This window comes from Lathamus discolor, chromosome 15 (assembly GCF_037157495.1).
Source record: "Lathamus discolor isolate bLatDis1 chromosome 15, bLatDis1.hap1, whole genome shotgun sequence".
NCBI lineage: Eukaryota > Metazoa > Chordata > Aves > Psittaciformes > Psittacidae > Lathamus > Lathamus discolor.
This window is the reverse complement of record NC_088898.1, coordinates 6,624,802-6,648,274: the sequence shown is the minus strand read 5'-3', so window position 1 is coordinate 6,648,274 and position 23,473 is coordinate 6,624,802. Positions and strand designations below refer to the sequence as shown.

Sequence of the window (23,473 nt, the reverse complement as noted above, 5' to 3'; positions counted from 1 at the left end):
TCATGATGTCAGACTGGGTTTTCAGCAGTACTTGGTCTAGGTCAGAACAATCATGATCGCTCAGAGGATGCTCCAGCCTGGATTGCTCAGAGGAAGAGTGGCACTGAGTTGGGTAGCCTTAAATATCATAAGTAAAGCTTTAGCTATGGTATCTTGGCCAGTTATCCATGTTGATTTGGCTGTGGGACCTGACAGCACAACTGTTTATACAGTAGGTTGGCTTCTGTTGTCTGACAGGACAACGGTGAGTTCTCCTCTTGCCTTGTGCCCTTTCCCCTCTGTGTGTCTGAGGCCAGCGGGGAAATGCTGTGTTAACTGATACACTGATGGCTATCAAAGCTGTTTTCCTTTTACTTAATCCAGACTTTTCAGCCTCCTTCTGTCTAATGGAACAGCTTGTGACCACGCATAGCGAGTGCCTTGTAAGGGAGATGATGCGCTTGGGAACAAATGAGTTTCTGCATCGTTAGCCACTTGCTGTTGACACAGCATTGCTGATGGATCCTGCTGATGGATCCATGCTTTTCTAGCCGGGCTGTGCTACAGCTCCGCATCACATTCAGACCTGCCAATAAAATCACTGGGAGGCGTTTAAAGTAGGGGAAGGGAAATCTCCTGTGAACTGGTGACAGCGCATCCAAAAGCTGTGCTGCTGCTTGTGTGCCATGAAATGGTGGTGGTGTCCGAAATGTCAGGGTCTATGGCCTGCTGCAGGTGCTGCGATGGCTTGGGAAAGCTGTTTAGCTCGTTTGACTGAATGCCCTGGTGCAGCAGAGGTCTGAAATGTTCTCCTGACAGCAGAGATGCCAAGTCTGTTCTGGCTCTGATCAGACTCAACCAGAGCTGCCTGCTGTCATGGTTCTACTTTAACTATCCTGAATCTTGATGCCATATGTGAATTTCTGAGTTTGTTCTTCCAGAGAAGAGCCCAGCATTCCCCTATAGGTTCTCACTTCATTAATGTATCATCAGCCTATAACAGAGCATCCTCTGGTATTAAAGTGGCTCCAAAACCAAGACAAAACTCCTGGTGGATGCCACAGGCCTGAGCCAAGGACCACAAGAGTCCATCACCACTTGAGCATATCTCAGACCAGAGATGGTCACCTCTAAAGACCTTCTCTTTCTGATTAAAGCAAAATGTTGTGACTACATTGGATAGCAAATAGTTCCTGCACACCTCGCTTCTTTGTGTGATACTTTCATGCAGTTCCCTTCAGCTGGGTGTATTTTGGGTTTCTGGGCCAGAAGAAGTAGAGCATCGCCACCAAAAGCAAGTGATTAGCAAGGGATTGTTGGCTGTAATAGCAGGATGCCTTGGGTGTCCTCTACCCCAAACTTCTTGTGCACAAACCCTCTTTTCTTCCCCGTCTGAAGGAGCTGCCTGATGAGCTGTGGGGTTACCTGGTTGTGGGCATGGGCTCGGTGATATTTTAAGCAGGGGCATGTGAGGGCTGGGTGCAGCCCAAGGGATGCATCGTGCCCGTGTAGCGGTGCAAGGACCTTGCCATGTTACACAGCAGCTTTGTGGCTGAGCTAAACTAAATGAGCGGCTTATCCCACTGCCAAGGAGCGTCGGTGGGAGGTCAGTGTTTGATATTTCCACACCCAAAAAAGCAGCCCCAAGCTAGAATTACAGCACAAAATCTCCATTCAGACCTCTCCAGCCTTCTGTTTTCATTGACTTCCATCCCCTGCTTGTACACACACAGTGCCTTCCTTTCCAAAAGAAAACAGTGCTGCTGATAAGGGACACTTATCTCGGCAAGTCATTTACAGAACAAGGGAGCTTTTGTGTTTGCATCCAAATGCAATGTTAACAAACTCCTCCTATGGAAGCTTTATTTCCACTCTAAAGATGGCCCTTAGGGTACTATGTGAGGTGCATTATATGTCTCATAAATACTTCCCACAGATGTTCCTTCCTTCCTTAAAAAGAGACGGAAAGATCCCAAACTTCTTCAGGTTTCAGCCTTTCATTTGTTCTGTAGAGGACTTTAAACAGTGATCCTTGGCACAGGGATATTTACCCTTCCCATACTCTCTGCTGGGATATTACAGGCCTTTGTTCCTTTAGTCAGTGCTGGGGTTTTCTCTCCCATCACAGTGGGTTCCCATTAAACCTGAACACTTACCTACAGCTGCAGTAGCTCAGATGTAATGTGGTATTTCCCATTGCAAATGTTAGGGTATGGCATGTGCGGCAGGTAGGTATTGTGGTACAGTGATATAGGAGTTCCTTGTGATGGAATCTCTGTCCCAGACAGGCTTTCTCCTTCAAGTGAGGTGCTCAGCACCTTCCAAAGTAGCCCCGAATACAGAGGATGTTATAGGAAAAAGAGGGTTTACGGGGGTATGGGCTTTATATTGGAGAAGGTCAGACTGCTTTCTATGTGCCAAGGAAATAACTTCCTTGTCTACCTGGGGAAGTGCATCATGTAAGTGATGCTAGAAACCAAGAGCTCTTGGATGGATGTGGCTTTCCTATGGGCTTCTGGTGGGATGACAACCCTGCTCGGAGGGTGCAGCATCTGCCCTTGTGGCTTGCAGCGTATGCATGCTGTAATGAGCAGAGCTCATTACAGAGCTGCAGCTCTCCCCAGTGACTTTTCCGCAGCCACATGGTGCAAAAGCAAAGTCTGTTCAAGCTGGTTGAAGCAGTGGAATAAGAGGATGGGAGATGGCTTCCCCAGCATGGTGTTGAAACATCTTCGCCGCACCTCCCTTGTGCAGCCAACATCTGATGCAATTCTAACTTTGATTATTTATGCCAAACAAACTGGAGTGGGCTGTAACTTGAAATAAAAGCTAAGAATGAGCTGCTTGGAAAATTTTATCCTTCCAATAGGAGCTTTTTTTTGTAGGGAAAACTCATATCCAGAATGTTCCAATTCTTCAGTGTCACTGTGTTGTGTTCTTGCTGTTCTTCAACAGATCTCCTTGCTCACACTAAGTGTTCCCTGATGCGCTCCCATCTCACTTCATGTGTTGTGGGAGCCCCAAGCAGTTGTGTTGTGCAGGATGCTTCATGCTGGGAATGCTGCCTGTTGAGGAGCAGAGGGATTTTGAACGTATGATTACAATTTCCCATGAGATTTCACGTTTTGGGGTATTTTCAGTAATTTCTGATGTTCCTTTGGTCACGAAACTCTTAATCAGAAATGTGTTTTTTCCACTGAAGCAGCTCAAATGGGTTTTTGTTTTCTGTTTTATTTTCCTTTGCTACCTTTCAATTAAAACAGCCCAGTTTAAAACGAGCTACTCTAAAGAAGTCCTGTTGACGCATCCCAAACGTCCCCCATCTATAATCCTCTTTAAACAAAGATTAAGTCTGTGGCCCTTTGCAGACACCTTCCCAAATATAAGCCTTGCTGTGTACTCAAGGGTTCAGTCATTTGGACAGGTTTGGTGCAAGGAGAGTTTCTAAAGCCGTCAGTAAAGTGCTCATAGTCAAAGGAAATGAGAACACTAAGTCATTTAGATGTACAGGAGGCTTGGGGTCTAAATGGGGATCTCCTCCTTGAATTGTGCTGTCTCCAGCAAGATACTAAAGAAGGTCTTAAAGCTGCTGTTCGTCCTATGACTAGGCGCACGTGGCTGGTTAGACCTATAGATGGCCTTATATTGAGCACGTAGGTGAAGGTCTGAAGGGTTTAACTCACTGGTTCTTGTACTGAGATATATTTAAAAGCACGAATAAACATTTAAATAGTCTTCAGGGGGATTACTTGCATGTCATGGCATGTAGGCTGCAGCTTGCAGGGCTCTTTGAGAAGAGTTACGTGTCTTTTGGCTTTGCATTGGAAAAGGGAAATTGAGATGTAAATAACGGAGCTGGGGCTATATCCCAAATAACTGTTTCACTCTCTGGATGTCCATCTGTGTCTTATCCAGCCTGGATGTGCCCTTGTCTGTAGCTAATTGCTGCTGCTACTCAAGCTTTGATAGTGAACCTGGAAGAAGCTGACTTGAAGAGATAAATAAATAGGACAAGGTATGGGGTTTATGTTGTCCTCTATTAGACTGTTTTACTCCTGCTTCCCAGTTGTGTTCCAACCCCTTTCATCAGCAAGCACAGCTCACCCTCTGACTGCAATGGGAGCAGGATTGGGCAGGTGCTGTTTGGATCTCAGTGGATGGCTCATGCTGAGAGCCAGAGGTGCCCACCCGAAGCATTCAGCAGATGGGTATTTCTTTAAACAACCCCAAAACAAAGGCCTGTGGTGGTTTTTCAACAACCCCTTTGCTAACTGTAACTGTTTTGGCAGGAACAGCTTTAACACCCTTCGACACACAGCTCTGCATTAGCTGCAATGACTTTGTATTGCTGTATAATCTAAATGCAAAACTGGACCCGATTCTGCCAATGGCATGAAGCCAGAGCACAGAACTCTCCAGAGCCCTCATCTCCCCAGCTTTATATCCTCCCCTCTTGCATCCAGGTTTTTTCATCCCCAATGAATAGAAGGCTTCATCTCTTTAAACCCCAGCAGGGCAACACGCATGTGGATTGACTTCACCACAAGCTCCTCAGTAACACTCTCACTGTTTGGGGGAAGTAAATATGGGAATTTGAAAAGTCTTTCTGTGTGGAGAATCTGTTTGGATTTGCGCAGGAAGTGGGGAGCAGGGATATAGGTAGCAATATTAATGAAGTTTGTTATAAAGACTTCATTCAAGGCTCTCAAAGAAAATATAACTCTTATGGGACCCACAGTTTATCTGCCAAGTCCAAGAATCTGGTTGGAATTCAAACTACATATTTAAAGGTCTCTGAGGAGTAGGAGATTAGGAGATGGAACAGCTTGGGGAAGGGCACATGGGATATTACTTCTTGAAGAGGGGACTGAGCTTTGCATAGGGTGCACAAGCCATCAGAATTAATCCTTCTCGTGGCCATAGGGCAGTAGGAAGAGGGGTGACTGGTACAAATCCCATCACCCACTTAAGCTGTTGTGCCATGTTAAGGTGGCAAAGGACATAGAAAAGTCCTCCTTCAACTGATGGACTTGTGTTTTTGCAGGACTTTGAGTTCAGATCCTTTCCTTCTTTCTCCCACATGCAAAGTGGCTGTGTTGGCTCATTTGCTGCTTTGAAAATCATGTTAAATAGGTTTGGTTGATATCCTCCAATTCCCTGAGGGTCCCAAGGTTGCTTGTTGTGAGAATAGGAGAAAAGAGCACGCATCAGTCAGGTGAACTGGTCAGAGAGAGCACCCTAAGGGAGGAAAATGTCCAGGCAGGAGGCATCCAGAGGCAGCAGCTTGGCTGCTGTAATGGGCCTCTTCCATCCCTAAAGTCCTTGATGTGTCTAATTCCTTACTCTGGGGAGGAGAGGATCAATCTAAGAAGCCTTTTGCTTATGCAGGTAAAATGGGTCCCCCAATGGGAGCACAAACGTGTCCAATCACCCCGCTCAGGGTTAAGTGGCATGTTTAATGATCTGCCATGCATTTATTCACTATTATGGGACAGATCTTGTTAGCTTGGACAAGGAGCAACCAAGTGCAGGCCTGTGCAAGATCACTTTTAAATTCAGCTGTTTGCAATAGAAGGAATACACACATTCTATAGCCAGACATCCGGGCAGTGCATGCGAGATGTCAGACATGCCTGTGCCAACAAGGACAGTCCCTGCCCAGAAAGCTTTAACAGATGATGTGCAAATGCACTGTTTATGATGATTCTCCTCTTACCTGGCAATGATCCCCTCTGTCTATTGCCCCTGCACTTCGGGCTCCCAGTGCATTCAGAGTAGCCTTAGTTTTGCAGTCAAATGCCACAAGCACAAAGCTGTGCATTGACCTTAATCTTGTTTAGAGAAATCAGCAATGCTAATTTGGAGTGAAGGCAATCTCTGTCCCTGGGTCAAAGACCCTGAGAATGGAGGAGGACTTGTAGTGTAGCCCTGTCCAGCCTGATGCTCCTATTCCTAGCTATGGAAGAGGGTAACAACCAGTATGTAGTGATAATTGTTCCCTTATGGATGTTTCCCAGTGACTTCAGGGGTTTTCTTATCTGCTGATGGTGCCTTTTGGATTTAACACCCACTGGTACGTTTTTCCCAATTGCTTTCCATGATGCCCTGTAACAACGGGTGGCTTTCCCAGTTTAATTGCGTGCTGTGCTTCACTGTGGGGGTGCCTCCTACTCTGACTGCATTCATTTTGCCAGGGCTACGCCTGACTTGCAGACCTGTGTTGATGGCATCAAGCTGGTACGGGATACGACACTTTAATGCAGTTTAATGTGCAGGAAGGACCCTGTGAATGTTGCCTACATCAAGCTCGCAGCGTTTCTTTCGCATAGGATCTCTATTCTACTTATTCTGCCCTGTTTTCACCTCTGCTGGGGCCTGGCCAAGTGTCACTGTTTAATGCAGTGGCTTTGTTGACATGTTACTGATAATCCTCTTTACTTCTACCAGCCTCAAGCCTCACTGTTAGCAGAACAAATCTCTATTTCCACTATAGAGGGATTTGTTTAAGCTGATGACAACTCTTAGGGGTTTCAAAGCCACCTCTATGCCTTGTTTCCATATGATCACAAGGCTCTATTTTAGTGGCAGCAGGAATAACTACCTGGTGGACAGGATTGGACTTAAGGAATATGCCAGGCTTTAAGTAGTAACAACAAAACAGCTCCTGTTCTGGGTTTGCTGAGGATGCCTCAGACACAGTCTGAATTATATCTGGAGTTCCCATCCTTACCTGACCCTCTTTTCACTGAAAAGCTGATCCTTCCACTTCAGGTCAGTGCAAGACCAACCATCAGTCTTGACAGAACCAAAATAACCGCAGGCTTTTTGCTTCAGTGTTAAATGCACAGAAAAGACTTCCAAAAAGCCATGATTTGGAAATGGACAATAAAATCAGTGAAGAGATCGCTCCGAGAAGTTAGGATTACTTTTTGCAGGCTGAAGTAAGCTTTGAAAACACCCACCCTGTTGAAGAAGGGATTTTTTTAGTGACTCCAGTGGCTGAAACACCCAGAAGAGGGTGGATATTTTGGCATGTGAGACAAACAGTGGCTAACAGGAGCAGTAAACTTGTGACTGTATAAACTGAAGGTGATTCATCCAGGTTTTTCAGTTTAATAGCAAGGCCACTAAGCCAGCTGAAACACAGCTGAGGTGAATGCCATGGAATAAAAGGATCAGCTCAGGACAGCGGAGCGGTGACTGGATGCCAACGCCCCGTGGTGGGTACCAAGACCAGAGGCTTGTCCTACCAGTGGTTGGGTTGCCAGGCATAAAGGAAAGAATGGGCAAGTGCTGCTGCTTTGGCAGGGAGGGAGCAAAAACAAGCACTAAACACTCGGGCTCTTTAGACTTTCACCACTTCAGTGCCTGCTTTGCTAAGTTTCCATAGACCTAAAAACTGGAAACAACCTGGGGCCCTTTTCTCCCCCGCATCCCCAAACCTGACTACTTTTATTATTTGGCTGGGGAGAAAGGGAGCTGCTTTCAGTAGGAAACAGTTATTTTAAGGCAATCTTGAAAAGGCAATGGCTTGTAGCCAAATTAATAGCATAATGCAACTGAAATGTTGCTTTCTGTGTAATGCTTCGAGTGCTAACACAATAACAAAGCGCAGTGATTTGATGGGGCTGCTGCTCATTAGTCTTGAGTGTAACTGGACTCCCTGCTCGGCTGCTTCCCGTCGTCGTCTTGCAGCTCGGGATGTCAGAGCTATCATTTCTCCATTGGCTTCAGTTCCAGCCAACAGAAAGGGAAGGGGATGCATATTTGAAGAGGTAACTTGAGGCTTTGGACCTACTGTAAACCAGCAGTTTTCCTCTGGAAAACCGAGTGTAACAGCCTCGTGCATAGAAAATAGCTCCTGATTTCTTTCATATGATGTAAAAATCACATTAACGTCAGTGGATGCGTCTGTGCTTCTAACTGTTGATCAGCAATAGCCATGGTGTATGTATGGTGTGAGGGAGAAGCAATTGTACCAAGGGCTGTGTGCCTGGCATACAGATGAGCGCTCATGCCTACACTGATCCAAACTTCGCTCAGTTTTTGAGGGATCTCTTTCATACAAAAGCATGCAAGAAGCTTGGGGTGAAATGGATATTAAAGACTAGAGACTGAACCTGGCTCTGCCCAGCTGTTCTGCTTTGACACAAGCTGATTTTGCATATACCTAAGTAAGGTTTAAGCTCCAGTTTCCTGGCTCTTTGTGCGTGTGTGTTTTTCTTAAGCATATATAAATGAAGGAGGTGTTTATTGCTGAAGGAAACGCAGTGGGAAGAGCACAATTTTTTTTGGCTTTCTCTCTGGTCTCCACAACAGGGAGAGCCTGTGAAAAACACAAACAAATCTTTATTCCTGGGCTAATTGCTGAAAGCCAGGAGCTTACAACAAGCTGAGAATAACCTGATGCAAACTACAGGTCTGTCACCCTGTTTTCACACTCCTCATTGCTCCACACACCTCTGTTCCTTCTTTCCTGTTAGTCCTTCCCGTAGCCCTGGCCAGCCTATTGAAACCCGTAAGCTCATCCAAAAACCACTGAAAGGCACAAAGCTTTCTTTTGACTTAATGAACTTGAGGTACATAGGGCCTAAACTAACACAGCCTTGCTCCCAACCCATCTGTGGAAACAAACTCGGACACAAACTCAAATGCTGGTTTGGAAACACTTTTTTTACCCTTTTATAGAACACTCTGAAATCATCAAGGTTTTGGGTTCTAACCTTAGTGCTACAGCAAAGTCTTCAGGAATAGAGGAAGATGGTGGCTGGTTTGGTTTGCTTTGGGAATCTACTTTTTGCCTGGATTGTTGCAGCTGATGCAGCCGATGCCCTATTCCCAGTGCATGAGAGGCCTTTGAGCTGGATGCCAACCACCCGCAGCACCCCTGCTGCTTCATTTAACTAGCTGCTCTGGGGGGAATGAAATAGAGCATTTTTCCTCCCTGTCAAAACACTGTCTGATGTATTTGGCCTCTATATTCTGCCCTGCTCCAGTGTATTAAGCCGGTCCTGCTGTCTCTCACCAAATAGCTCTGTCACATATGCAGCCTTTCTCCCTTACCTTTTGCAAATGCTCCCACAGCCTGACCTCTTTCATAAGGGAGGCAGTGGATGCCCCTGTTTAACCTAGTGGTAGGGAGTGGTGTGATTTAGTAATGGGTTCTCTTTTAAATGCATCTCTTATCAGTCATTTCTGTGCATCAGGGATAGCAACAGTTTAATAACGGAGGTGGAGACCTGCATATGATTTCGGATATGGAATAAGGGAGAGAACAGATGGGAATTTTCCAAACAGGCCCTCTAAATCTTCACCTCAGGTTCATGGCATGAAAGGAGGGCAGTCTTAATATTGGGTAGTGTTATGGGGCAGATTTATTGTCATTTAGGTGCTGTAGGAGGTATCAGAAATACCCCCAGTGATTGTTCCCTTGCCTCCTTCTCTAGCCTTCTCCCAGCCCATGTACAAAGTCACCTCTGAAAGAGCACTGGAAGCACTGAATGGCAGTTTGGGTTGAAAATCTAGATCTATTCTTTTTCCCCCTCTTCCTAAAGCCTGATCATCACCAAACATTATAGTTCTCTTTGTCTTCAGGGACTCAAGGCCAGGAACCACTTTAGTTTGGAATCGTTCTTCTAAATGATGCTTTTAGTGACTCTCTTTTGCTTCTGCACTATTAGTTTCATGCATTAATTTGGCACAGAGGAGGTGGAGCCCATAATATCCTGTTGCTGAGGAAGGAGCGCTGGGTAGCACTGTGAGCCACTGTTCCAAGCATGGGCTTATTTACGTGAATTAGAAAGTGCATTTGTTAAATCCTCAATTAATTAGGTAGAGCAGCACCTACTGAGAGCAGATGAAAGAGCTACTGTGTGAGAGGAAGAAGGGAGGGGGAGATGTGAGCGATGCAAAGAGAAAGATAATACCAGCGCTGGAAAGTAAATGGTGTTAGAAGCCAGAAGATCACAGGTAGAGCTCTGTTGGACCTGAAATTGTAGTCACTGTTCATAAGGTGGCTTTGGGTATGGTTACCGGTGCAGATTATGGGGGATTATTTGGAGTCAATCTGCACTTTGAAAGCAGATCATTGACTAGGACTTAGAGATGGATTTACTCTGCGGTCCTGCTCTATGCCCTGTGCGACACCATGTTCTAGAGGCTATAAGTCAGTTGGGAGTATCTTGAATAACTTTTGTATGGCAAAAATATACAGCAGAATAAGTTAGAGAGGGGAAATGGCTCGTTCTGGTTTAAATGCTATTTGAATGTTTAGGGAAAGGGAATGTTTCATTTCCTTTTCTCTCTTTTTGCATTTTTCTTTGAATTAATTGATCTAAAATTTCAATGCAAATGAGTTAGCCACAGTTTTGAGAAAGAATTTTCATGTTGTGATTCTGGAAACACAGAAACTATTAATATCAGATGGTTATAAAAGTCATAAATACGTTTCCCAAAACTAAGGAGACTTAAATGGTACGTCATGTTCTTTACTTCTTGCAAAGGTCTGTAGAACTTATGTCTTAGGTTTGCAGAATGCTTACATGGAACAGAGGGTTTGGGGTTTTTAAGCAGCAATTGGATTTCTTGCACTAGATTCCAAGCGCTGGGGTTTTGAGCAATGTGCCAAGCATCATGAGACTCTTGGTTAAATCAGGCAGGGTTGCCAATTTTAAACCCATCTCCCCATCTAGAGGTTCACTTGAACTTCAGCCCAGAACCAGTGGAAGAATTCCATGAAGCCAGGCTGAGCCTTGGGACTGACCCTTTGCCTGGCAGCCCAATGTTTGCTATGAAACTTTGTGGTTGGTTTAAACAACGTGGCTAATCAAAAACCCATTTAGCGGGTGGCTGCGATGCTCTGTGTGGAGAGATCGATGCTCTGGTGCTGCAGATGGGTAATGGGGTTTCTGTGATCCCCTGTGCACATGAGGCTTTGTTAAGCATCTCTTGGAATGCACATACAGGAATGTTTTGGAGGCTCCTGATGCCATTTTATGCTCCAGTGATGGCTGCATAGCAATTTCCAGGGAATTGTAATAACAGAATAAGCCAGTCTTGTTGGAGGTTGAAGGAAACTTTCCTCAACGTTTCTGAGGTTCACTGTAATTCCCTGTCTTTTTCCATGGAGGAGTGCAAGTGTGGTTCCAGGATGGATAAAGGCAGTGTTCGTGGTGGGCAGCAGGAACACTGAGCTGTTGTAAGCCTTTTCCCAAAACCTTGGAATATTCCTCACAAAGCTGTGTAATGGTACACGATTAGGTAATGGCAATCTTTGGGGCTTGACTCTGCCTAACAGTCATTTCACTCATGTTCCACTCTGCAGTGCCTCTGAAGGCAGAAACTTGGTGCAAAGCAGAAGCTTTTGGGAACTCCGGCAGTGAAAAGATTACTATGGAAATATAAGGAATGGGGTTCGTATGTGTTAAAATACAAGGTTAATAGAAATCTTTGGGGATGTGCTTTCTATCCCTGAGTGTAAGAGGGACTTGCTGCACTGTCCCTCCTCCTATTCCTTCAGTTCTCTGGGCTTTGTGAGTGTTAAACCAATCTGAACACTCCCATCTGAAGAGTCCCTGCTGTCTGTCTGCTTCTGCAGTCGGTCCAGCTGGTTTTGCTCTCTCTGCTTTGAATGCCCATGTGCTATTGATGCTTCAGTCCCTAATATACTGCGCTCCCTTTTACTGACTCTATTCCATCAATCTCTCCTGAAGCCTTTTCTCTCTCTTTTTCCTAATATACAACTTAACCTTAAAAGAGATTCATGACTTTAAATGTAATAACTCTTGTACAACTTCATAAATCATCCTGGGAGGGTTTGTATGACAGAGACAACTTCTGAACCATAATGACTGAGGTTTCTGAGGCAGCAGAGGCATTTGAACACAAACCTTTCATTAATTTTAATGAAGACCAGAAATCTGTGTGTACATCTCCAAAACTGCTTCAAATTACTTCACTGTTAATGTGTGAACAAGCCTGTCACCCCTTTGATAACAGTCTCCTGAGCTGATGCTGAGGGTAATAGCAAATGTCAAAGCAAGGTTTGCTTCCTTTAAGGAAGAGGAACTTGTGATGTGGACTGATTTGGGTGGCTTTGATGTTCCCACCAAACAGGCGAGAGATGCAAACAAGCATCATTTCTAGCCTAAGAGCATTTCTTGGGCTTCAGGCACCAGTTTTGCCGTAGGAATTGGCTCTGAGCTGAAGCCAAAGAAACAGGGAAATGATTCTGCTGATGATGAAGGTATAGAGTCTTGTATGTAAGTAGTAAATGCCCCCAGAACAGACGTTTCTGCCTAGCTGAGGCCCACCTGCACTGTGGAAACTGACTTGGAAGTGTAACTTTGGATCTGGGCAAAGAGCTCTAGATGGATCACTTAGATGCTAGAAGTTGTTCACTTCAGGTCAAACAAAGGTATTTGTGAGTCTGACCCAACTCTAAGTACTTTTCTTCTAGAGAAGGGAAAGTTGAAGCGATTCCAGAAGCTTTCCCCAGCATTTGCACACTGAAATGTTTCTTTTTCTTCATTTCAGATTTTTTCTGAAACAGCCTTTGAAAAGTGGTCAGAGATACCCGGCTCATAGAATCATAGAATAGTTAGGGTTGGAAAGGACCTCAAGATCATCCAGTTCCAACCCCCCTGCCATGGGCAGGGACACCTCACACTAAACCATCCCACCCAAGGCTTCATCCAACCTGGCCTTGAACACTGCCAGGGATGGAGCACTCACAACCTCCAGTATTGTCTGCGCTCAGCATCAGTGTTGACTGTCAACAGTGTTGACAGCAGCAGCCTCGACTGTGCTACAGACCCAGTGCAAACCACTAGAGATCTTCCCCATTGCCATTTCCATGTTTCTAAAGGGGAAGCAGTTTATCTGCTTATGGAGGCAAACATCTTATAGGATGGTGGTGCTGGCTGATATGAGCTTGAAACTAGTTTCTCAGGACTTCTCATTGCACCTTTGGCACCAAAGCAGTTAAGCATGGTGAGGTTCTGCCGAGTCCTATAGCAGCTAAAGCCATGTACACATGCAACAACTTTGGTGATGAAACAGAGAACTAAACACATCTTAAACCCAGCATTCAATAGACTTCAGCTTTGTAAGTTACTCTGAAAACTATTTTAGTATTTCTAACAATGACTTAAACCTTGTTTGGTTAATACTGTAAATGAATATACTATATGCCATACTTTTATATACTCTATATGCATACTTTTTATATACTCTATATGCATACTTTTTATATACTCTATATGCATACTTTTATATACTCTCTATATATACTCTAATATACAATATATATTGTATATTATACTTTCATTGTATAATCTCCTTTCATATACTATAAAAGCAATCTAGGATTCCCTAATGCTCTCAGATTTGTCTGTACTGAGGGATTCAAAGAGCAGGGGCATAGTTTGATTTTATAGTTTAGAGTGGTTTTATATTTCTGGTGCCATCCTGAGGAGCTGCCCTCTTTGAAGTACCAAAACTGGACCACTGGAATTGTGTAATTGGAATTGTCACATCTCAATCCAGCTTGGACTTCAAATCTCGGATGTTGAATTTACACATTTTCAGAGACAAGATAGCCATTCATATTTCCTAAGATGAAGGAGCTGCCGTGCCTTCCCCAAATGATATAAGCAGATTGAGAGGTTTGCATTGTTAGGGAGCCACTTCACACTGAGCTTTGCTCAACTTTCATGTACCAGGCTGGGCTAAGGAGATGCTAAAATGAGGCTGCGTAGATTTGGCTGTAGATGATAGGGAACAGAGTATCACAAAGGTTATCCTGTTCTTTCTGCTTGTTTTCAAAGCCCAGGGGCCATATCTGCTTTAAGGACATTTTGATCAAATGCTAGAAAATTAGGGCCATTAAAGAGTGGATTGAGGCTCAGCACTGAAGTGACTGTTGTTGGGTTTAGAGGCACAGTGTGACTCTGCCCCTCTCTGCTGTGATATTCAAAGCAGAACAAATTAGAAGTGCAAGTACCGGCCCTTCTGCAGCAGAAATATCAGAGCAGAGACAAATACCCCCAGGGCAGGAGCTGCCAAGCAGTGGGAATGAAAATTCCATATTTAGTTGTGCCAAAACGCCAGAGACCTTGAATGATGCTGCTGTGAGAAAGGCAGGGGTTCAGTACAGCCCTTGTGTAGTCCCAGGGCAGGATGAGGGTAGACGTGGCTCATCTTCATCCTGATATTGTGTTACAGGTGGATGCTTGGCTTTACCAAGTTGTTATAGAGAGATAATAGGTGAGAAACGAGTGAAAGAATGAGTTTAGGAAGTTGAAATTTAGGAAACATGCCCACAAAGGGGCATTTCGCTTTATTTTTGTCTTCTGACAACATTTGAATCCTTTTGATGAGTGTATGGTAGACTGTTGTCTCAGTTGGAGAAGATGTCTCATGGCATCAACGCCCTTCTGCATTGCCTCGGGAGTGGAGTTTTGTGCCTGCAAACATGGGTTGTTTCCTAGAGACATTCGTTGTGCATGGCGGGATGAAGTGGGAGGACCAGTAAACAGCTGGCAGAGGGAAGGAAGTGAATGGACAGCAGGGAAATGAAGTGGTGTAGCTGTGGGAGATGAGATGCTCTGTGGTGGGAGGTTGCCTGCTGCAGCTCTCTACAGTGCTCATCCCATGAGGCAAGACCTCAGCCCAGCATCTGCTTTGAACAAGACAGATCTTCAGGAAATATGATGTCCTGGATGCTGTCAGGCATTGATGGGTTTAGGTGGGGATTGTATTAGGCTGGGTGTGTGTGATGAAGCCTGGATTAAAGACACCTGCCTGTGCTGCCATTGGGACCAGTCTGGTTTTCAGGCTGCCTGAGGGGGACTTAAATCAAAGGTAGCTTCAATGCCTCTGCTGGAGCAAAACCAACGTTTGAGGAGGTTCATAAAATCACAGTGGTTTGGGTTGAAGGGACCTTAAAGCTCACAGAGTTCCAAACCCCTCCAGGTTTCTTGTAGCCCCTTTAGGCACTGGAGCTGTTCTAAGGTCTCCCCCTTAAGGAGCCTTCTCTTCTCCAGGCTGAGCCAGCCCAGCTCTCTCAGCCTGGCTGCATCTTTATGGCCTCTGGACTCACTCTACCAGGTCTACATCCTTCCTATGTTCAGGCCGTGCTGCTGCCCCATGCTGTTGTCCATTGCACAGCCTGGCAAGGTCCTTCCTGCATGGAACAGGCTCCTTTGCTCGCTGTCCCCAGCACGTACCAAGGGATGTCACCGACAGCCCTTCCTCTAAGTCTGGCAGCAAAGCAATGGGTACTCAGGGTCTGCTCACTAGGAAGCACCGGTGTGTTGGCTGGGGGGGGAGTCTCAGATAAGCCCCCATCAATCTTGATGTGCCATGATGGGCTCTATCGGTTGTGCTTAATTACTCACCAAGTCACAAGGGGGCACCCATGGCTAAAGCTTTCCATTAAGCTATCCATTAAGACCTGGGAGCCTTCGTGTGCCCCACGGCTGTGTTTGCCTCTTATGCGGGTGGTTGCAGTTAGGAGGGAAGTCGGGAGAGTCAGGACCTGGGTCTTGGCAAGGTGGGAAAACTTCCAGTTCCTTTTCATAGGGAACAGAGGAGGAGCCCTAAAACCCTTCCCTTTGTCTGGAGGTTTACTTGAAGCCTGCTACAGATATGAAATACTAAGGTAGGACCATTAAAACGATCCTTTGGGGCATTTTGCTTTAATTTTGTCTCCTGACAATGTCTGAATCCTTCTTAGTGCATGGTAAGTTCAGCACCGACTGCTGCACTCTCAAGAGACAGTCCTTTATAATTAAAGGCAGGTTTATAGTCTAAGGGTGGAGTTGGATTTCTGGGATAAGAGTGAAACTTTCTAGTGATTTTCCTATGATGTTCATGGAGCAATCCGGAATCTTAGAGGTTTTCACAGTTGTATAAAGACATTAAAATACCCCAATGTAAGCTGGTACTTCCCTGTGGATTGAGTTATTGTCTGAATTCTCCTGTTTGCAATTAGCTCTCAAAATTGCCAAACACCTTTTATCTCCCTGTGTCCTTCAGTTAAGAAATATGGTGTTCTGCACTCCTAAAATGGAAAGTTGGATTGAGATCCTGGCTGCCTTTCCCAGCCTTCTCCCCTTTCTCCGCTCTGTGCTGTTTCCACACCTGCATTAGCGTGTCCTTCCAGCAATGTTGAGTTTTCCTTAAGTCCTTACAACCGCAGCTTTAGAAGCTCCATAACAAAAGATAAGCTGTTTCGGCTTGCAATGCCAACAGCAACGGTTGTTCTTTTCCCTGCACCAAGAACGGGAAGAGCTTTTCCCACTTTGGGTCAGGAAAGCCTGAGCAAACTAATGGGCTCTGCTGCATACACCAGGGAGCAGGAGGGGGCTTCCATATAGACAGCCCCAGGCTCAGACAACTAAAGACTGCTGCTGAGGGGGTCTGCACAAGGTAAATGACCCTGGAGAAGGTGCTGGAGGGGAGAAACCCTGGTGCTTGCCACTTGCTCGCTGTAGAAGTTGGATTCATGGAGAATCCACAGCCCTGCTGTTGCCCTCTTGCTGTTGCCCTCTCGCTGTTGCCCTCACCTGAAGAAGCCCAGCAAAAGCAGAGGTTCCCAATTGCCCTGTTTGCAAACCAAACCTCATTCATTTGGCACAGGGGGAGAGGAAGGTGTGATGGGCAAGGAAGCATGGAGGAACTCCATGCTTGTCTCATCACAAGCGCTGGAGGAAGGTGCAGTTACCTGCAGCTTTATGGCATGTTTGCTGTCCATAGCACCAGAGCTTCTCCCTCTCGCATCCACAGCAGCTTTGATTTTATGGTGATGGAATGAATCCTGTGCGTAGATTTTAGCACCTCTTTTGTTGGCTTTCTTTAAATACTCTGGCTGCTGTGAATAAGGTTTTCTCTGGGACAATGGGTCAAAGGTGGAACCATCAGCTTCCATCAGACACTTTCCAAGAAGGACCTGGCAAATCTGCGGTAACTCATTATCTTCAGCACATTGGTGATGTGTGTAAACCCTTGCCAGCCTTGCATGCATACAGCCTAGTGATGTTAAAACAGGAATAGACGCTGTGATACGATACTCTTGAGCAGCCTGAGAAGGTTGTAATGTGTGTTCCTTACAGCTCAGTGCACTAAAAGGGAAATGTGCTGGGCATGGCTTGCTCAGCTTGTCCAAGTCTTGGGTTGTTTCTCAGTTTGTTTCATCCATAAGGGAATTGAGGTAGAATGTGAAATCCATGGCTTATGTGTTTGGGGGTTAGTGTCCCCTTGGGGCTCTTTTCTCCCCTCTTAATTTCAAGTGTGGTGTTTTCGGTGCTGGGATGTTTTCCATGCACTTGTCCAGCTTAAGCACAATGAGTGCCCCAGTTGAGTTCCTGGGGTTTCTATTACACAGCAAATAATAGGAGGAGGTTGGACACGACCAGGTCTCTTTTGGTACAATACGGGGGGGGGGGGGTATATTTGCTGTGTACAAACACATGTTCTGAGGAAACCAGTAAGTTCTGTTGATGCGTATGGTGTAAGAGGATGTTAATCATCTATTGCAATTCAAAGGATGTGGGGAAAAGATGTATATAATAGAGTTAACACAAAGATTTGCTGCTTTGTGTGAAAGTCTCATTCCAGAGCCTGTGTTTGGTGGCTAAAAGGGAGGGCAGGAAGCCAGGAAGGGAGTAGGGATCTTCGAAACCCAGCCAAGGCAGTTATTGGGGCCGTTGTCTTCACACCACCCCAGTCAAGCCAGCAGGAGCATCCAGTTGTCTTAAGGATCCTTAGGGATTTGTGGAGAGGGGAGAGAGCAGCATCTTGGCAACAGTCTTGGAAATGGCAGTCAACTTGTGCCTGAGCACTGAGATTTTGTGCCTGTTGCACATAGTATTAAAATGAGGAATCACAAATCATAAGGTTGTTAAAATGATGCTCAGTGCTTGTCTATCAGTATTTTACAGTCAGAAGGAAACAACAGATGATGAATAGAAAGTGTTAAGATATCAAATGAATATTTTGGGGTGTAGGAAAGTCTTTCCTATGTGTAGGAGAGATTCCTGGGGCAGATATGGAGTGCTTTTAGAAAATCAAGCTCTTGAAACAACGGGGTTTGTTCTGGAGTTACAAAGTGGAAGCACCTTGAACCATTCATTTTCATATTCCTTGGCATTAGCGTATTAGCCTCTATCTGTGTTTACAACCTGAGATTAAGAGCTTTATTTCCATTATATTACTGAAAGCTGGCTTTAGAGAGCCTTTCCAATAATAGAAGACCCAAAAGGCCCTTGTCACACGCAGCTCTGTGCCCAACTTGAGAGCGGATTGTTGCTCCCCTTTCCCCTCCTGGCTTTCATCCCAAGGTAAAAGGTGGCCTAGTTATCCAAAGCCCTCAACACAAGTTCTCTATGTTGCACCAGCAAGGCTGTGGGTCTATACAAGCAAGAAGTCCCAGTGAAGTCAGAGCATGTTCTGGAGGCCTGAGAAATCAATACGAGTCTTTCCATTGGCCCTGACAGGATTTAGACTGTATCCCCATGCTGGGAGAGCTGGAACAATGCTGATTAAATTGTTTGTACTGTATCTAACTTGCTGGAACACCACTGCTTCTCATTCTGCATGTTTGGCCCCATCAGAGGGTGTTCAGTGGGAATGGAGCTGGTCGAGCCCCCATCATACCTGTTCTTTGCGTCCCCCACATCAGTGATGAGTTTAGCAGCATACAAGGGCTCCCGGGCTTCTGGTCCTGAAGGAAAGGCCCCACAGTGAAGCTGCTTTGATGCACTCTGTACGGTACAACTGCATTTAAATTGCAATAGCATAAGATAACACTTCCCAAACTCTGAATGCAAATAAGCCAAGCCCCCCCTTCCATGAAATCCCATTTCAATCAGTTCATTTTATTTCCTCCTGCTTTGCAGAGGAGGGGATTTATTTCACCAGTGGGTGTATAAATATTGACTTGATTTTTTTAACTGGAGGAGCAGAGACACAACCAGGTCTCTTATTAGTTCTTACCCAAACATCGGTAAATAGAGTCTTTCTGCAGTGGCTCCACCTTTGAGGGCTTTACCAAATACTATTGCTATTGAAGTGGAAAGAGAGTGAGAGCGCGTAGATATGAAGAAGTGTGCTCGCTGGAAGAAAAAAGAAGCCTATTAGCTTTGAAGCAGATTTGTATACTCTCAGTTAACATATTGAGTGTGTCAGAAGAGAACTTCGCTGTGAAAACGGGCTGTGTTTCTGCTTTATGTGTTAACAATTCAAGCGAAGTATGAAGAAATGGAGCATTGTTCTGCTCTAAGTGGCACGGATTGCATTTCAGTCAGTGCAGATAAAGCGCTAGGGATTGCCTACTGTACTCCAGAAGATGTATTTGAATTGCATGTCTAATCAGCAGGGCTTTTTCACATGGGATTTTACAGCCAGATAAAACCATGCACGATCTCTAATGAACTGTGCATCTGGATGATGGCGGGTTGGAGTGAATATAAAAGCTGGTTGGGAAATAGATTTACACTTTCTCCTGCAGAAGAGGATGCTGCCAACTGCATAGTAAAGTAACAGTTCACTGGCAGCGCTTTATGTTTGAAGGTCTTAAACCTCTTTACACATACGATGATCTATATCACAAGCTTCACTCTGGAGACAAGAAATACTGGCACAAAAGTGATGGTTTAAGTTGCTTCAGGTCGCTCTGCAGGTCAGTGGAATAGTGAAAACCAAACCTGAGCTGAGCTGAGATCTTGGCATGTGATCCATTGGACACTACTGCCTCCAGGCAGAGGGGGGACGACTGGTTCAATGTGAGATATCAGGGACCAAACAGCTGGCTGGAAATGAGGTGACAAGGTGGCACCCCTTTCCAGCTACATCACAACAGTGATGAGCAACCCATTGCAGAAACAGCTGAACACAGTTACTAAAGGAAGTGGTGCGCAGTAGTACAATATACCTTAGATCAAACAATTCCCTGCTATTGGTTTGTATCTTGAAGTTACTCTCACACAAATCAAATTGCAGTCATTTTGGTGTTGATACCTCAACTTAGCAGAGTATAAGCTTTTGCTTAAGTATAAATGTACATATATGCAAGGGGTGTTTCATCCTTTCCACTGCTGAAAAAGCATCTTTTAGTGTCATTAGTGAGCCCAGTGCAGGATGACCAGACCTCAACTCTGCCTAGTGTCACCCTTCCTTCATTTTGCCCTAGACTTACCATTTCTACCTCGTTTTCTTCCTGCCACAAGGCAGGTATGATTTTCCTTTGGCCAATAAACTGCTCCCACAGGCTTAACCAGCACCAGGGCACAGGGTTATGCTTCCTACAGCTGTAGGAAAGTATCTTTCCTCCAGCAAAACAAATAAACCTTGTTTTACTTGTAAAAACAAATAGCTTTTTGTTTGCTTTAAATAGCAAACAAAAAAACCTTCAATGTTGGGCAACAAAGAGTTGTTTGGATACTTTCTAAGCTCTTCTTCCCTTCCCCTCCCTACTGAAACTAACCCAGGCTTACTTTGCCTTGCACTAAATCTTTGTAGCAAGGCCACGGTCTTGCACTGATTTCTATCTCCCTTTTGACCTCAGCCTTGAGGTTTGCTGGGTGTGCAAATGAGCTCCAGCAGCAGCAAACACCATGTCCTTGTGTTTAGCATATGCAGCCGCAGAGCAACCAGCACCTCTTCTCTGAAAGGACTTGGTGTGACTTCTTGGTACCTTCCAGCGTCTGTCACCTGCTGCTCCCCGGTGTCGTCCCATGTGTTCAGAACAGCTCAGGCTCGCTGGGTGGCTCTTTCATGAAGGGAGATGTGCTCCTTTAGAGAAACATCACCCAACCTGCACTCACTAGGGCAGCACACATCCATCTCCACCAGCCAAGCAGGGTCCTTGGGAAAAGCACTTGTGCTTGCTGATGTATTTAACTAGCAAACCTCCAGACTGGAAGCGTTGCTTCTTCCTGTGCAGCAGCCCTGGGGGGATTTTGGTCATAGAATCATGGAATGGTTTGGGTTGAAGGGACCTTAAAGCTCCTCCAGCTCCAACCCCTGCCACGGGCAGGGACCCCTTCCACTGGAGCAGGGTGCTCCAAGCCCCTGTGTCCAACCTGGCCTTGAGCACTGCCAGGGATGGGGCAGCCACAGCTTCTCTGGGCACCCTGTGCCAGCGCCTCAGCACCCTCCCAGGGAAGAGCTTCTGCCTAAGAGCTCAGCTCAGTCTCCCCTCGGGCAGGTTCAAGCCATTCCCCTTGGCCTGTCCCTACAGGCCCTTGTCCCAAGCCCCTCTCCAGGTTTCCTGTCGCTATTGTTGACTCTCTTGTGTTTTCCGGTAGCAGCAGTGATTGACTAGGTCCTAAACCAGGGATAGATTGAATACAGCTTAGGAACACATGGAGAAACGGGGAAAACAAAGGGATGTTGGCAAAACCAGGCAGCCTTTGCTTGATATTCTAAACAGTCAGGATTTAGGAGCTGTACGATCTTCCTGTCAAAGCATTCCAATACATTGCTCTATCATAGCTTACCCGCCAGTTCAACCTGCTTGCTTATAACATCACCTGAACTATTTGCTTTCCAGCTACCCTGTAAAGCTGTACTTCTCTAAATATCTAAATAGAAACATATGGTGGAGTTGTAATCAGCAGGCAGCATTTCCTTGGGAAGGGTGGGCTTGGACTCGTGTTGCTGCATTGTGTTTCCTTTCATTCCAATGGAGAAAGGCTGCATTTAATGATTAACAGCCATTCCTACCTCTCTGCTGGCCAGGCAGCCCGATGTGATATGGTATAGCTGGAAAAGCACAAGATCAGTCTTTGCCAGACGTGGCATCCCCAGAGCTCTGGTCAAGAGACAAAAGCCTTTAGTGTTCCTGAAAAGAATGTAAAGCATTTAACATCAAACGGCTGCAAAGCTCAGACATGTCCCTGCTAGCCCCTGTGGCACAGGCTGGGATGGGCTGCGTCAGGCTGTGGGGAGGGGGAAACAGCACTGGGCAGTAGCTTGGTTACACGGGTTTGAGCTTTCTGAGCATCTCTTGTATAATTACTCCCCATAGCACACACTGGAAACAAGAGACGTAACCCATAGCAGCTTCAGCATCATGAAACAGCTGTCGGACAGCGGTCCCTGAAGTCGAAAGTGCTGTATGTTCTGCTCCTCAGATGAAATAGCTTATTCTTGGAGTGATGGCCTAAGCCAGAGAGAGAAAAGGAATAGGAGCATCATTATCTGGACCCCAACCAGGCCAGCTCTGCTGTCAGGGAGATCCTGACTGTGCCATGGGTGGGGAGTTCTCAGCAACCCAATGGAGCTCATCAGCAGGCTTCTGCTGATGACCAAGTCCCTACAGGATAAAGCAGAGTTTAGTCCAGGGTTTGAGCTAGTGACCATCATTCAAATAGAGCTCACGAGTGTAAGAAGTGCCAGCGTGGTGATGTTAAATGCAGAAACAGCTGTGTAGAGACGAGGGAATCCTGTGCAGGGAATTACACACCTGGGAGAGCATTACCGCAAAGTGTGGCTCACACAAGGGCAGAGGAGCTGGGCTGCTCTCAAAGGGAGCAAGAAGGGTTAGAAACGGTCACTTTGGCATTAATGTTTGTGCCCGGGATCAGTACCAGACCCCCTGCCTACAGCTTTCCAGTGGCTTCTTGCTGCCAAAGTACCAGGTCAGCCTGCAACAAGACATCCCCAATAGCTGGAGATCCAGGATGGCCGATCCCTCCTATGCCACTGCCTGGGTTACAGTGACTACATGGGGATGAGCCCCATTCCTGTGGATGGCTCATCCTCTGTTCCTACTGAGGTCACAGATGTGGATCCAGCCCTCCCCAGCAGCCCTGTTCCATGTGATCCTGGGCCACACAGCACAGCCACATAACCATGGGACCATCACCCTCCATGGCAATGTCCCATCCCGCAGGGTGGGCTCCCTTTCCCTCATGCTCCAGCAGCAATCAGCCAGGCACCAAGTTTAGATGTTCCCAGTCTGGGCTGGGTGCAGATCCTGAGCCCAGAGGGCAGTGAAAGGCTCTTTATCCCACCTTATTCACATGTTTGTTTGATCCCTCCCACAGGATTTTTCCAGTGCCTTGGGTTTCCCGCTGCCTCTGCCTTCTGCCTGGCCATGCCATGGGTTTCAACCTGAATAAGGTATTTATCCAAATATATCCCTATAATTCCTTGTTCTGGGGGCAGTGGGTGATGTGGGGTGCTCTGAACAGTGTTGTTCTTCAGGCCAAACCAAACTGGGAGGGCAAACCCATGTTAGCGGCTGGGGTTCCTCTGGTCCTTCAAGCTGGGCACTGAGTGATGCAGCACAGCTGCAATGCGTGCTCACCATGGCTCCCAGATGCCTTCACGCTTGGCTTTCCAAAAGGAGCAAGAGAGGTAAAATCACATTAATAAATAGCCTTGATGCTGAACCGAGCTGCGGATCCTTGGAGAGGTGGGAACTGAGCCTTCTGGAACGTGGCTAAATAGGGCTGGGTGTTTTAAACACTGTGTTTATCCAGGCAGT

General features: G+C 46.0%; 1 protein-coding gene across 5 annotated transcripts in view; it reads left to right on the top strand.

The window, feature by feature from the left end:
• The window catches only part of COL27A1 (collagen type XXVII alpha 1 chain), a 195,601-nt gene that overhangs the window by 16,510 nt on the left and 155,618 nt on the right, over positions 1-23,473 (top strand). For 4 of the 5 annotated variants that reach the window (XM_065696066.1, XM_065696069.1, XM_065696070.1 and 1 more), the window contains exon 2: positions 23,031-23,106. The gene's annotated coding sequence lies outside the window, so the exon portion shown is untranslated. Of the gene's footprint in view, positions 1-3,974; positions 3,995-23,030; positions 23,107-23,473 lie in introns of those variants that run through there. The other variant, XM_065696068.1, reaches the window with a different exon arrangement.